We start from the raw sequence: 17400 nt of genomic DNA, 5'->3' as shown, positions 1-17400 counted from the left end.
AGAGAAACAATTAAAAATCAATTAGAAGGACATTTTAGTCTAATCATTGTAATTTCAGACATAATTATTAAAATTAATTAACTTTTCTTAAACCATGTGAGTTGGCATATTTGCTTAATGGTGGCTTATTGTATGCCATCATTGTTGGAATATTTATTTATTTATATACGGATTAACATTAATTAATAAATCCAAACAAACTAGTCTTTGTGATCTTGTGTGAACCGTGATATGAGGACTACACAAGTGAGCCCAATGGGCAGAGGCTCAACCCACAACCCAATAGCCATCAGTTATTTTCTATCTCTTAATTGATTGAGTCAAAGATAATGAAGTATATAATTATTTATTATTTAATAATGTGGTTATCGATCTAATTTATATAAGACGATTAGTTGATAATCGCAAGACACACGACTCATTTTCTTTTGCTCTATTATCTCTGAACTCTTTGAAGGTGGTTCATCTTGAGCTTCATCCTGATCCACAGCATTATTTCTGTCAACATGAGGAGTTGTCAAAATAGGCATAGGCAAAATGCTACTTTCGTCATGCAAAGTAATATGCCTAGGCACAGAGCTCCCATTATCTAAGGCATCTTCAAAGAAATAAGCTTGGTCAGATTCAATTACCCTAGTAGTATGATTTGGACAATAGAATCTGTACCCACGAGATTCGGTGTAATAGCCAATAAAGAAACCATCAACAGTTTTAGCATCAAGCTTCATTTATTATGGATTGTAAGGTTTTACCTGTGCTTTAAAACCCTAAACTCATACATGCTTCAGTGCAGGAGTCCTTCCAAAATACAACTCATATGGAGTTTTGGAACTGACTTGCTAGGAATTTGATTCAAAATATAAACAGCAGTTTTAAGTGCATTACCCTACAAGAATTCCGACAGTAAGGAGTGATTGATCATGCTCCTAACCATATCCATAAGAGTACAATTTTGCCTTTTTGCAACCCCATTTTACTGCGGGGTGCTAGGCATAGTATACTGAGCTTCAATGCCGTGCTTTTAAAGGTATAAAGCAAATGGCCCAGGGTTCTTGCCATTCTCAGTATATCTCCCATAAAATTCTCTTCCTCTATCAGATCTCACACACTTGATCAACTTGCCAGATTTCAATTCAACTGCTGCTTTAAAGGTCTTGAATGAATTAAAGGACTCGCCTTTTTCACGCAAGAGTTCAATCCATCCATAATGAGAGTAATCATCTATGAAGGTGATGAAATATCTGAACCACCTTTAGAGGGTGATAAGGATATGGTTGTTGAACTAAGACAGTCCCAAAGGGTTCGCAAGTCTGCTATTCCAGATGATTACATGGTGTATTTGCAGGAATTTAATTCAGATGCTATTGATAGTTTAGACCTAATATTTTATCAAGAGGCTATTTCTAGCTCGCATTCTTCTGAATGGTTGGAGGCTATGAGTGAAGAAATTGCCTCTATGTACCGCAATCACTTATACATTAATGGAATCAAAACAAATGTCAATTTTTCCATTTCCTTAGAAGAATGAATAGCCATAAATATCCAATGCTAAAGTTGAAATTAAATTTCTCTTTGTAGAAGGTACATAAATAACATTGTTCAAATGTAAAACATGACCAGAATTTAAATACAAAGAAATAGTTCTAATGCATTCAATTGATGCCTTGCTCCCTGCTATGCCAAAGACTAACCTCTGTGCCTCACTTGGAACCTTCTGGTTTCTTAGCCCTTGTAGAGAATTTATAATATGTATTGTGGCACCAGAATCCAGCCACCATGAGTCAAAGAATGTTTCAATGGTGTTAAATTCAAAACAAACTAGAGCTAGAGGGGCAGTTTGAAGAGTTGTACCTTTACTTTCTTGTTTGTTCTTCAATTTGAAGAAATTCAGTTTAATGTGACCCAGTTTCTTACAATAATTGCATAACCCTTTAAAGGGTTTCTTCCTTAGCTTCTCACTCTTATCACCATCCTTCTTAAAGGATGGATTATTAGGCTTTGGAGCATCATGCTTCTTCCCTTTTTTCTTATATGACCCTCCAGATTTGTTGCTAGAGCCATGAGAAACATAATTTATTGAGTGAGAGGAATTCTTCTTTATAGCTTCCTCTTCTTAAGTGACTATCGATATCATTTGGTCAACAGACCATTCAGCTTTTTGTGAGTTGTATGAAGTCCTCAAGAATGCGTACTTTGATGGCAGTGATTGAAGAACACGGTAAACTAAGGTACTTTTACCCAAATCAATCCCATATGACTTAAGCTTGTTATAGTAATGAACAAGCTTCAGAATGTGCTCCTTGACACTAGAAACTCCGTCATATCAAGTATTGTCAAGAAGTGACAGATAATAGTTCTTTTGAGTCTTGTCAAGCTTCTTGTATTTGTTACTAATAGCTCTCAAGTACTCCACTGTAGTATCCTTTTCAGGAATGCTGTCCCTAATTCCCTTTTCAATTGTATACTTGATGATCGCTAGACAGATTCAGTTAGACTCACTCCATTGTTTATGGAAGGCTATTTCAGAAGCATTAGACTTGAAAGAGAGATTCACAGGCTTGGGTTCTCTCAGAGCTAAATCTTTATCAGAAATGGTCAGATACATATTTAGGGACTCTTTCCAATCATCATAGTTAGTCCCATTGAGAGCCTTCATAAAGGATGATTGCGTAAAAGCAGAAATTGAAATCGCAAAATAAAAAATGGGAAATATTAATTATGCGTGCACAACATAATTATAAAATAGAATTCCCAACAAGCGATTATCAATTATGCAACTATAATCATGCACCAAGAAGGCTCATATACCATAAAAAATTTAGCTCATACAAAATTTCATACAAAATAATGTATTAAACATTTTCATACCTATAGGGTACAACAAATATCTAACACATAAAAGGAGTGCTATTAACCTATCCTCAAAACCAACCATTAAAATCACATTAATAATGTCACACCTATGGGGTATGTCCATTATCAATGTTACAAGATCCTAAGCATCATCAATAATTCATAAAGTCATAAATTTTTATGACCTTAGGACAAAACAAAATAATTTTAAAAAGTCCTTAGGGTCTTTTTTTAGGAATTAGGAAACAAATTTAGGACTTAAGTGAAATTTTGAAAGGTAATCAAGGGAAAATAAGTAATTCTGGAAGAGATTTGGGTTAAAATTGCAATTCTGGAAGTTAAGGGGACCAAAATATAATTTTAAGAAATTTATTAGGGTCAAGGAGGAAATTCCATAAATTTTGGGCTGAATGAGGTAATTCTATCTTGGGGTCAAAATGTAATTAAGAGAATTTATTTATTTATTTATTTATTGAATTAGGCCTAGATCAACACAATGAAGGGATCCAGTTTCGTTTACGCCACTAGCTTCTCCCTACCTCCTCTTTTTTTTCATATTAGAGATTTGGGCCCATACGAAAATGGGCCCATAACTCATAGAACTAGATCCCTAGGATTCGATTCCTGACCCGTTTCTGGGTCTTATCCAGCCGCGAACTGGAACCAGAGGGAGAAGGGGACCACTGGCGTGAAGTTGCTGTCGGACGAGAAGATGAGACAGAGGGATGCCATCGTCGGGAACCAGGGAGACGACGCCGGCAAACCAGGAATGCGCAGAGGAAAAAAAGGATTTATAGCAACTAGAACGATAGCACGAGAGTTGCTACTCCTTCTGGCGACGTGAATGCTGAACCAGAGAAAGAAAGAAAATGAGGAAAGAAGGAAAGAAAAAAAAATATTCGTCCAAAACACGAAGATGATGCAGCTGAGGAGGAATTTTTTTTTGTTTTCATCATAAATATAAAAGGATTTAAAAAAACAAAATTCTCATATTCAAATCTTATATTCATACTCATTTTTCTGAATAATATGGATATAAGAAAATTATTAGTTTGAGATGAATCTCTATCAATATATGTCATTATATATATTAGGAGAATTGAGATATAAAAATTTAAAATTTGTTACCAAGGCTTTGATGCCAAGTGTTATCTTTAAATATCTCAATTCATATATAATTGAATATAATAGAATAAACTAATGTACGTGTATCTGTCTACACTTGAGGAAATCAAGATTTCTCAAGTACTCATGAATTCTTCAGGTACACATACATTACTTTATTCTATCATATTCAATTATATATGAATTGAGATATTTAAAGATAATAATCATATTATTATCATTAAATAGTAGGGCACACAACCCTAAAATACACCTTAAGCTTACTTGTATACAAGGAAATAACATATACAATGTAGTCCCTCCATTACTGTTACTTGTTGTTTTGTTTTTTTATGTAAGTAAAATCACACACCTTAATGAGCATCTATTATCATTTTTTTAAATTACTCCCCATAAATTCATAATTTTTGTTCACGAGAAATAATTAATGTATCCTTATTTTAATTAAATACATGGGTATTTTAGATCATTTTTTTAATTTTCCGACACAATTGTTATATTTAACTGATTTTTTTTTTAAATTGTGTGATACAATTATTTTCTCTTCTACGTAAAAACAAAAGGAGTATCTATCTTTTTTTTTAATAACATATGTGTATCTATCTTGACATGCCCCCAAAACAAAAGTCTTGAGATTTTAGCAAACCAAGTTAGTTTATAAACGCCCAATACTTAGAATGAGTCAAAGCTATGATAAAAGTATCTGCTACTTGCTTAGATGATAGGAGGGACATATCGTACAACCAACTAGTGATTTATTGCTTGATCTTGGATGTAGCATATGTCTATCTCAATGATCAAGTGTGGTAATTGGGATTAGAGGCTAACGCAATGATACTAATATTATCACACTAGCTATTAGTATCTGACCAAGATAAAGACCATTTTCATGAACCAGAGATACCGCAAGATTAGCAAGTTCTCTATACTCGGATTCATTTCTTGATGAAACAACCACCCTCTTTTTCTTTGCAGACCAAGACGTCGAGTCACCAAGAAACTTGTAGTGACCTCCCATGGATTTTCAATCATCAAGACACACAGCCCAGCAAGCATATGAAAAACTTTGCAAGGTAATGTGATTATCAGGTTTTATGTGGAGAGTCAAATCTGTAGTGCCTCTTAGATATATATGAGCATTCTCCTTAGTGGATGACAATATATGTTCTCTTTTAAGCTTAAAAACTTAATTTATTGACTATACTAGTGTTGATCAACTATTGAAGAGCTCCAACAATTCTTCTAAACCTTTTGGGTTCATTGAGTAACTTCCAACCTTCTTTAAAGTAGAGTTTATTTACAACAATGGGAGTTATAACTACTGAGAATATATCTATACCACATTTTTGTGAGATATCAAGTATTTGTCTTCCTTACTTCAAGTAGAGGCCAATCTCATCCCTATAAGCTTCAATACCCTATTACAATAACGTCTCACACACACACACACACACACAGAGATTAACACAAATAAAATACTTGTCTTCTACTTGAGAAAAACAAATGATGTATCACATCTGGAATGAAAGAAAATAAGTTAGAGTAGTCAACCTCTCAAACCAAGCATTCAGAATTTGCTTTAAATTATATAGAGCCTTCTTCGATAAGAAGAGATGTTATGGACCTATGGCCCACATGACATTGATAACTCGGGAAAGGAGCTTGGATATATAGCTTGAAAAGCATAGTGAGTAAATGGATGGAGTTGAGTAAGGAGCCTAAGATGTGATGGATGGAGCTAATGAAGTCTAACAATTCAAGTCTAATATGCCAAAGAATCCCTTACAATACATTGGAGGCTTGGTGACCAAAGTCCAAACCAAAGCCATGAAGCAAACCCTACATTGTCTCATCAAAGATGTCCAAGAACTATAGCCCATGTGGAGCATGTGGTTGAAGCCCGAAGAAGAGACAAATGGTGTGTTCAATGTGCTAAGGACCTAAGTCCAAGAAGACCCAAGTCTACTAGTTTAAAACCCTAGCTTACTTGATCTAACATGTGACAATAGTGTGACTTTGGGAAGGAAGACTTAAAGAGGAGCCATATCCTAATCATATTGCAAGCATTAGTGCCATGATCCTCTCATCAAATTTGATGCATTCAAAGTCAACATTCCAATCAGATCACCTTCCATAATGACATGATGCCATTCCAATCTCCTTGATTGCTTGGGATTTAAGCCCTACATGATTTCCTATTTAATTGAGGATTTGATTTGTTTCCTTTTCTTTTAGGTCAAGACTATTTAGTTTTCTATGTTATGTTTTTGTTATTTAGGAAGAGTGAGTCTTATATTTTAGTTTCCTATTTCTAGTTTAGTCTAAACCGCTTTCAATAATTTAGGAATTTTCAATTCTTATAATCCCATAATTTGATGAGGAAACATAATTCCTAACATTATGTGGACCTTTAATTTTGAATTAGGATTCCTTTTAGAGTTTTGGAGTCTTATTTTAGCTTGTAAGAGGCATCCCATCTCTTCTTGTAAGCTAACTTGAATTTGAATAATAAGATTTGTTCGTATTGATAGAATTTCTAACTCTTGTAAGCCTTAGTAATTGTTGTGGCATCCTGTGGTGAATAAAAATATGATCAAGAGCTAGAAGAACTTTTGTGATATTTTTGAAGGTTAAGATTACTAGAGGCAGATGTTTTAGAAGATTTTTTCTTTGATCTCTATCCCTTTTCTCCTTGAAAATTTCATTCCCTTCTTATTCTTGTTGCATATATATTTTCATTTCTTTCTTTTGTGTTTCTCTTGTTCTTGTGTTTGTTTTTATGTTTTTTGAATTCTATTCCTAATTAGTTTGATTCTACTTTTGCGTCCCATACCAACATGATCTGGGAGCTTGGGATCAATAAACCCTTCTAGTTGAGCCATGAATACTTGCTTATGCAGATAAACATTTAGGAATGTGTTATTAATGTCTAATTGCCTTAATGAATCCTTCTAGTTGAGCCATGAATACTTGCTTATGCAAATAAGCATTTAGGAATGTGTTATTAATGTCTAGTTGCCTTATTTTCTAGTTGAAATAAAGTAACAATAGTAGGATGTATAAATTTTAGTATAAAGGCCTTGTAAATATTGGCTAAACGTCTCATCATTATCATTTAGAGATTTTGTTGAAAGCCATTGCTAGTAATATAGACTTTGGCCTTTTGGAGGCATCCATTTGCATTAAACTTGAGTTTAAATACCCATTTATAATCAACAACATTTGTTTGTCCAACATACGGCACAAGGACCTAGGTATTATTCTTAATTAGAGCACTATACCCATTTGGCATTGCCTCTTTCCTCATATCAAATTAAATTTTAAGGCTTCCTTCACACTTTAATATTCTTCAAGCTCCTTAACTTTAGTAATTGACACTCTCTCATTTAGAACTTTTGGCTTTATATATTCTAGATTTGTTCTTAGTAACTATAACACCCCATCATAAAATAATGGATACTTCTAAAATTTTGAAATAAATCACTTTCCAAACTGGATCCTACCTTGAGGAGCCCTCCTTAGGTGTTTCCATTCAAGCAAGCTTGAATACAATAATGACAAAGCATGAAATTAGAGTCCACAAAAGAAAAATGAAAAATAGTTTATCAACCAAAAGTATTAGACCAACCATCAATTAGAGATCATAAATACAAAGATTTAACAAGATAGGGGTATTACAATATTTTTCAAAAGTCTTACAAGTCACAAATAACCATGATACTTGGCATTTGTACAATAACTCCTTCTTACAATGTATATACCAAGTCTATGTTGAAGAGGGTGGTTACTTGTCCAACACCTACCCAATGTCATTGGAAGTATTGCTTGAAAAAAAGTAAATAAGGGGTAAGATATATATATATATATATCCTAGTAACTAGAAGTACAATTTCAAATTATTTTTTCTAAGCCAATGAGAGGACCTCTCTAAGAAATAAATTACATAAAGAAACCTTGTTTAAACATACAAGGAGATTGAGATGAGAAGAGAATGTATATTAAAAATTTATAGAGAGAGGCTTGATATGCAAGCCATATTTGAAATTTACAACCCTTGTAAAACTCTAGAGCCATGTTTGTCACCATATTCAAACAATTTTGATCCCAGGAAACCATGATAAATAAACAATTCATATAATATAAAAAGAAACAAATGGCAATGCACATCTAAAGCAATTCATCACATGAACATGCAAGAAGGTAGTCAATCATAACCCAACTTAAATGACAATTTGACCTGATGCCATTGTTGGATTGGGGGCGCAGAAATAAAAATTTAAATCTAGAAACCCCAATTGTGATCACTGACCAATCGAATTCATTTAAGCTGAGTTGGATAGAAGAAGTACCTTTTTAAATGTCAAACTTTTCAAACCCCTTTCAAGCATTTGGACCTCATCTGACAACGTAGATTGACTCCTTTTACCATTATCCACACGAATAGCTTTCAATTTGAACAAGGTGCTAGCACTCCAAACATCCATCAGTCTTTTAAACGTCAAACTTCCTTTTTTTTCCTCTAGGATATGTTTGTGGCTCTCACTATGTTTTTGCCATCAAGACTCTATCTCTCTCACTTGGGAAGCTCGTCCCTCTCTATACTATTTACAAATTAGGGTTTTTGTCTTCCCTTATGAATTTTCAAAAAAAGCACAATTATTTCAAAAATTATATCTTGAGCCAACAAAGTAAAATTTAATTTATCTTATAAATTAATTCTATGATATCATATCTCATTTGAATTTTTCTCATAAATTTAAGTGATAGAGCTAATATGATTGCCTCTTATATCATGTTAGTTATTAAATTTAATTTATCATATAAAACTAAATTTAAAACTAACACAATATAATATAAAAATACATACATATATATAGACATGAATATATATATTTCAAAAATATATATGATGTTATATTTTGAATTTTATATTTCATATAAATATAAATATATATATATATATATTTATAAGATAATTATTCAAATACATACATACATACATATATATATATATATATAATTCATTCGCACTAAATAAAGCATTACATTCATTAAATCTAAACACATTCCAAATTCAATGAACTTAGACATTATAACTCGAGTTAGGCTGTTCTTGTGTGTGACCCTATAGACCCATATGAAATTGGCAGTAGGCCAATAACGCTACGAGCCCACGAGTCATAAAGGGCCTCTAGCAAGACATTGTGACTACCTAATTTATATAAGAATCGATGATCTAATGTAACCTATCATATAACTGTATCACATCTCTTTTGTCATGTGATATTTTGGTCAAGTGTGAGACATGAAATTATCATTCTCCTTTACCTAACCATTACTTTCTCGATCTTTGAGCGGACTGACTATAACATGAAAAAACTCTTTCCATTACAGTATGGCCATACATTTTCTCAGTCTTACTTATCGAGATGCCTAGTAATATCTCTTAATATGAGGGATAAGTTTCATCTTGACCACTCATATTCCTCTTCATGAATATCACTAAACTCAATTATAGCCTTTACGATCACCTGGTTAAAGTGACTTTTGACTAGGTCAAAGTTCAGTGGTTATTATGTAGGAATCCACGATGATCTTAAGTCAAAGGGCTTAGTGACATGGTTATATATGAGATAAGCTTGTAACTTATACCATGCAGCTTTCTCATGGTGGGTTAGTCTAGCACATTATACCCTTTCAAGTGCCTATGACTTTAATTTATATATCTATAATTAATTAAAGTCATACTAGTCTTGTTTCATCTATGATCCCTCACAAATGACTAACTAGGGATATTTAAGACAATTACTATAGTTTATCTAAGGATATAGTTATCTTAGTGAATATACAATTTGTAATATCCTCCTTCTTATCCCATAATTAACTCCTATTCTCAAGTAACAAGGAAATGGGATTGAGGTAGTTACATAATACTAAGTTTTAAATGGTTAGAAAAGTTAGGATCCCAAGTTTTACAAACCTAAAACTAGTTTCAAAGTCCTTCCATTAGACAAATCAAAGCTCATAAATATGAGAAAGTATGGTATCATTTCAAACATAAGTGTATCAGCATAAGAATTTAAAGACAAGAAAATTCTAAAAAGTTTGGGGCATACATCACAGCTTGTTAAACAGGCATTGCAACATGTTTACTTCTGTGACATACACCATGACTCATGGCACCATACACCGCGGTGCAATTGCACGAATTTTGACATTGAATTCTACTATCAATTTGACAGCTTTTGGAGCAACTTACGATACACCCCAATTCTCTGTTTGACGTTCGATTAATGCAAATTAGGTGTCTACGAAAAGCTCTTCCCGAGCTCTAACTAATGGCTTTAGTTTTATAATCAAATTATTACTCAATAAAAATTTGTACACTTTTTTCAAAACTTACACTTTTTCTAAAAATTTCACAAAACTAAATGCCTAAACCATTTACCATAAGCCAATAGCCATTGACACCACTTTGACCACATTCAAAACATCAAAAAACTTTCTAACTCATGCAATACACCACATCACATTAAACAGTCATAGATCACAATTTCACTATTCAACCTCTTAATCTAAAAAACATACAAGGGGGAGTTTAAGCACATTTTCATTAAATAATCCATAATTGACACATAATATGCTCCACTCTTACTTAAATTAATATTTTGGCCCTATTACATATATCACATAATATTAACTCAATCCTTAGGGCCTAAAATACACTTATAACTCACAAACACATAATACAAGTAAGAACCAAATGTGGATAAAACCTAGTTGGCAATTTAAATTGTCAAATACACATAATAACTTAAAAATAAAGAGGCATATAAAATAGGAGCATAGTCCTAAGCCTTTGAGAGCTTTCCTCTTTCCAATCCTCTTGAGCTATTCCCTATAATATTAAAGATAGTGGGGTGAGTACAATTACTCAGTAACCAAGATTCAACTAACCATACTAATGTATATCAATTAGTTTTAATGCAAGTGCTAATTAAAAATCAATTCTTCAAACCATATAAAATGTTAAAGAGTGAAATTCACAATTCCAAGAATAATAGTACATATTTAGAAAATAACGCCTTTTAACAATTCTCATGTCCCAAAAAGTTTGTCACAAGATACAATCACAAATACTCGAAAGTAATTATGACTCAATTCATGAGTATTCTCATTAGGGTCACAATACATACAACCATGTGCCCTTACTCACTTTATGCATGTTCACACCTCCCTTATATCTTCCTTATTCCTCTAACATATAATCTATGACTTTCCTAGCCTAAATACTTGTGAGGGGATTACTTGGCTAAGGCGCACCCAACTCACTTATGAAACACGGTTTCCCTCATTTCTCACACTATGGGGTGTCATACACCCTAAACTAGCTTTTTCGTTGAACCAGTGGACAGCTAGCTAGGTTAAAGTTCCTCGTTGAACTAGTGGGATAACCCTTCATTAAACAAGTAGATCAATATGAATATAATCAATCTAGCAAGCTATCACTCTGATGGGAGCCCTACCACATGGATTTAATTATCTACTCTTCTTCCTGGGCGAACTCCCGCCTCTCAAGATCATGTAATACATATTCATGCAAAATTCTCATTTAATTTAATTCATAGCACTCCACATAACTAAATTCATTGAACTCCACTATTTTATAATTCATTAAACTTCTTAAACACATTTTCATTGAACTCCAAATTACACAAGTCATTGAACTCCAAATTCAAACAAGTCATTGAACTTATCATAAATACATATACTTATAGAACTTCATTAATAAAAATTCATTGTACTTCACTATCCACAAAGTCATTAAACTTCTAATAAAACATAATATGAAAATTCACTAATATTGTTCTCAAAAAATTTCACATCACAATCCATAGAACTTACAAAATCAATCTAGTGGATTCTTAAGCAAATCATGCCACACTTGCATTTTATTTCATTTTACACATTTCAATGATCAATCATTACTCAATAAACTAATTAACACACAAAATCATAAGATAGAATTTCCCTAGTTACCTTAAACCTTTGAGAGGTCAAAGATTTCACCCCTTAAATACTCACCCCCAAACCTTTCAAGAAGCTTGAATGATACCAATGAGTTACTCTATAAGCATTTACATTGCAAATCATTAATGTCCACATTTGAGTTAATTTTCACTAATACTTCAATATTTCTTAATACTCAATATTCATTCTTGACTTAAGTAAAAGTACCCATAGAGTTTTTTAGCTTCCTACAACCCTCATTAATATCATTGAGCTCTTTACTAGTCATTAATGGGATCACATTGTTTCTAAACACTATATTTATAAGGATTTTCGGACACTAAATGCTCCTCAACCACCAGTCCTTATATAATCATTAATACAAAATTTTCTTAGTTCAACCTACTCCCCTTAACTCTACTTAAGTCCATGGGTTCAAACTCACAGCCTCTATAGACCAAAATCACCATTATCAACTAAACCCTAACTTCTACCATAAAAAAATGGAAGAAGAGAGAAAGATTTAAGTGTAAAAAGCTTACATTTAATGTTTAGGAGCTTCAAAATACTCTTAATATTCAAATTTCCTAAGCCCTAACATTGCTCTTCTGCCTCTCTCTCATGTTCTTTATTTCTTTCCTTCTCTATTGTATTAAATTTGAGACTTATGATAGTAGAAAAGTGACCATGTGTCGTGGCGCATGGCACAGAAGCCTCTTCCAAGCATGTTGCCATATATGCATTGTGACGGTTCATCCACAAGCTGTAATGCGTGGTGCAGATATCCCTATTCAAAATTTCTTCCTCTTTCATTCTCGGGTAACCTGATTCTTCTTTGGACTTATGTTTAGGGTTGAAATTGAGACCAAACAGGCCCGTTAGACCTCTCTAGCCACATACCTCACTAATACATTTAATTAAATCTGATTAGGCTTATTTAATCTTGTTTTAAAAAAATTAAGGATGTTACAAAATTAATATGATAATAAAAGAGAAAATCATTAATTAACAATGTTCAAAGTATAATGATTGGCCCTAGAGCTTACTTTCTAATAATTACTATCACCAACAACATCCTTCTTTACTTTGTGTCGTGATGCTCCACGTTTTAGACATTTATATAGCCCTTCATACTTCTTTTTGTATAATACATAGTCATTTAGGTCAAATGTGTATTTTCTTACACTGCATACCCATCAGGAAAAATATTTTCTTAGCCTTGTTGTAATGGTTGGGAAGCATATTACCATTGGAAAACATATTTGTCAACAGTACAGGTAACCATGTAAAACTTGTATCAATTCATCCATATCTTACTTTTAAGTTAACCAATCTCAACATACCAATCAAAGGTGCATACTGTTTATACCCCATTTACAAAGGCTTCTTTGCATAACTCTGCAAGCTTTCATGTGCATGTGTTTGTGCAAAGGACTGCATTTCAATATCACAGATCAGATCCTCTATTCTATCATCCTAAGTATTCTCACCTACTTCTTTCTCTTGGAACATAGAACTCAATCCTTTAGTTTCACCATGCCATATCCCTTTCTTATACATAAAATTTATCCCATAACAAAGCAAATGCTTTCTTATTTATCAATACCTTGTCAATTCCCACTCAAACATTTAACACAAGGATAAAAATACAGTCCATTTTTACTAGGAACATTCCTTTTAGTGAATGCAAGAAAATGTTCCACTCCATTCTCATATTCTTCACTTGTTCTCCTAAAATTCATCCAACTACAATCCATTCTTTAACTACCAAAATATAAACCTTGTAAAGATTAGAAAAGAGTTTAACAAAGTTTTCCCTTAAAATAGGACCTCTCAAAATTTTAACAACAATCAAATTTAACTCAAATCAACTCAAATCTCAACAACAATGAAGTTCAAATCTATAAATATTAGAAAAAGAAAATTGGCAAAGTTTTCGCTTATAAAATAAGACATCCCAAAATTTCAACAATTAAAAAATTCTATCTAGCAACAATTGCAAACATAACAATTCTCAAATCTTACTATCATAATTATACATTTTATCAAGTATAAAAAAATTTAATCACAATAAATTTAATTCCCCAAAATTAGAATAGGCCATATTATAAGAAAGAAAATAATTTAAAAAACTTTGCAAGGATTAGAAAAAAATTTGGTAGAGTTTCCCCTTAAAATAGGACCTTCCAAAATTTTTACAATAATTAAATTAAACTCAAATCAACTCAAATCTCAATAACAGTGAAATTCAAGTCTATCAACATTATCAAAAAAAATTAGCATTTACAAAATTATATCTAGCAACACAACTGGAAGCATAATAATTTTCAAACAAAATTGATCACAATAAATTTAATTCCCCTAAACATATTTCACATTTTAGAAAAATAAATAATTAAAAAATTATAAAAAATAGTTTCAGCAAACAAATAAAGAATAAAAACAACAAACATTCATTTTTATATATACCCAACTATTATAATTTCACAAATCAATAAAAAATAGAAAAATATGAATGAGAGACTTACAAGGAATTAGAACAAGAAAATGCAACCCAAAAAACCCACTTCAACATTTAACACATTGTAATGAAAGAGGAGGAAGATGAGTTAGCCCCTAAAAGATGAATCTTAATAAGTCTTCATCCCAATGGAAGAAAAGTGAACAAGGAATCAAGCAAAATGGAGTCAAAAAACTTAAAAACAAGAGATTAAAGAAGGAAGAGAAAAACCACAGTTGGTGTACATCAACGACAACTTCATAACAGCAGCTACGGCTTCACGACAGTGATAATGGCATCAAGCTGACGACAACACCTTTGTGACGGTCTAGCTCACGAACAATGGAAATGGAAAAATAAGGAAGCTTTAGGTGAGAGAGACTGGGAAATTGACGCAAAAACATGAACTGATGTAAAATATGGAATTGAAAAAATGAACTAGCTTTTAAATGAGTAAGTGAGAAACAATGTTATTTTTTTTAAAAAAAAGAGAAGAGGTGGAGAAGACTCCACTACATCAATTGGGAATGAATCCTAGTAATATCTCACTACATCAAGTGAGAAACAATGTTGATTTCTGTAAAACTGACATTGTTTCTCATTTACTACTACAAAATATTAAATATATAGCAATGTATATTAAACGGTTACTATGGAAAACATTGAATAAGGGAGGCGAGAAATTTGAATATCAATATTAAACGGTTATAAATTATAACCGTTGCATATACCTGAAAAATATTAAATGGTTATTTAATATAACCGTTTAATATATGATTCTTGAACATAAAAATCAGTTTTTTCATAGAACTATTTATCTTTATAGGGATTTACTAAATAGTTTTTCCAAACAACCATTTTATATGTGTTTATTAAACAATTTCACAATGAAACTATTTAATATTGGGATTTAAAATCAGTTCCCCCGTACGTTCCATTTCATTTTTCCTCTCGCGCCAAAGTCTTTGTTTCTTCTCTCATTCACGTTTGACATTTATTTTCCCTATCTTTCTCATCTTCCACCTCTGTCAATCTATGTTTTCGACCATTTCCAACCTTCCTCCACCATGGGTCGTCATCGTTGGTGCTCGTGGGTGGTTTCTAAGTTCTCGTTTTCAGTTTTGCTTCCTATGGGTTTCTGATGGCTGGGTTTGTTTTCTGTCAATCTATGTTTCTAGCCATTTCCTACCTTCCTCCGTCGTAGGTCATCACTGTTGGTGCTCATGGGTGGCTCTAAGTTCTCGTTTTCAGCTTTGCTTCCTGTGGGTTTTCGGTGGCTGGGTTCATTTGCTCTAACTCATGGGTTAGACATCTTAGCATGCGTGGTCTTGGCATGGCTCTTGGTCATTTCTTCGGCCACTACTCAGTTACCCCCTCGACGAATCTCCCCTCATTTGGCTGAAGTTGGTTTGGACAAAGGTAAGTTATTTTTTTGCAAAAAATATTTGTAATTTATTTTTTTAATTGCACTTTCTAGTAATGGGTAGCCTCAAAATATGATTAGCATAAAAAATTTAAAGAATTAGACAAACTTCAAAGTTAGTTTATTCATACATTATTAGTTAATATTTTATTTTGATGAAGTTTCTCTGATATTGTTATTGAGAGTTTCCTTTTAGTTGTAATTAGTATTTTGTTCTGAAATTGATATACGAAAATGCATTATGTGAATGTTGGTTGGAAATTGTTATTAATTTGATGTTAAATTTGTTAAAAGAAGGCATTTAGCCTGGGAAATGCTCAATTTTATGTTGTTATACTGTCAAATTTTTTTTTAAATTTTGGTTTTGGCTTTATGTAGAACAACTTGAAGTTTTTTGTTGAGTTCTTTAAAATTTTCTATCATTTTATTTGATTAAATTAGTATAAATTGAGGACATAAGGCTTGAGAACCACCAATTTTAAGCTATTATGCTAATCTTTGTAATAAAAAAGTCAACCTAATTAACAATAACGACAACACAACAACGAGAACAACAATAGCTAAAAAGAACAAATAAGTAGTGCAAAATTAAACTTAAATAGAATGTGAAGATAGTGGAACTAATTACCTCCCACTTCAATTTAAAAGTAATTAAACTTTTTTTAAATATGTAGACAAACTTTTTTTATATGGACAACTTATGACTCACTAAATGTTTTCCTTATTTTTACCATATTTCTTAAATGAGGGCATAAATACGAAGTGGATGTTTGTCAATCATTTATCTAAAGAATATTGGGATGGAGTGGCAGACTTTATCAAATTTGTAGTAAATAATATAAAAGATCGTGACTGAATTATTTGCCCTTGTTTAAGCTATGGTAATATGAAATCAGTTTCTTCTAAAACATGTGAACTCTACTTGTTTAAGTATGGAATTTATCAGAGTTACAAGTGTTGGGTAATGCATAGAGAGATATTGGATGATGTGAATAATAGTAGCTAGGGGCATATAGAAAGTTGTTCATCATCACCGGATTCCAACACAAGTGCATATGAGGCCGACCACTGTCTTGAAGAATTGGCCAATGAGATAGAAGGGGAACTCGAGAAATCCTAAAGAAGTTGAAAAGGTTAAAAATGGATGCGAAGACACCTTTATATGAAGGGTATACTGAGTTCACTCTATTATCTACTGTGCTAGAATTATACAACTTGAAAGCTACAAGTGGGTGGAGTAATATGAACTTTTCAAGCTTGTTCTCTTTGATGAAACTAGTGCTACTAAAGAATAACAAGCTCTCGAGCCGGCTATATGATGTAAAAAAGGTGTTACGCACAATTGGCCTAAGATATAAGAAGACATATGCTTGCCCCAATGATTGTATCTTGTTTAGGAATGAATATGAAGAGCTAACTCATTGTTTTAAGTGTGAGGCATCATGCTATAAGCAGAATGGAAAGAGTGCAGAGAAGGAAATATGGTATT

The sequence above is a fragment of the Prosopis cineraria genome, unplaced genomic scaffold (assembly GCF_029017545.1).
Source record: "Prosopis cineraria cultivar Desert tree isolate PC_DT_omini unplaced genomic scaffold, ASM2901754v1 PC12, whole genome shotgun sequence".
Classification (NCBI taxonomy): Eukaryota; Viridiplantae; Streptophyta; class Magnoliopsida; order Fabales; family Fabaceae; genus Prosopis; species Prosopis cineraria.
This window is presented reverse-complemented; position numbering follows the sequence as displayed.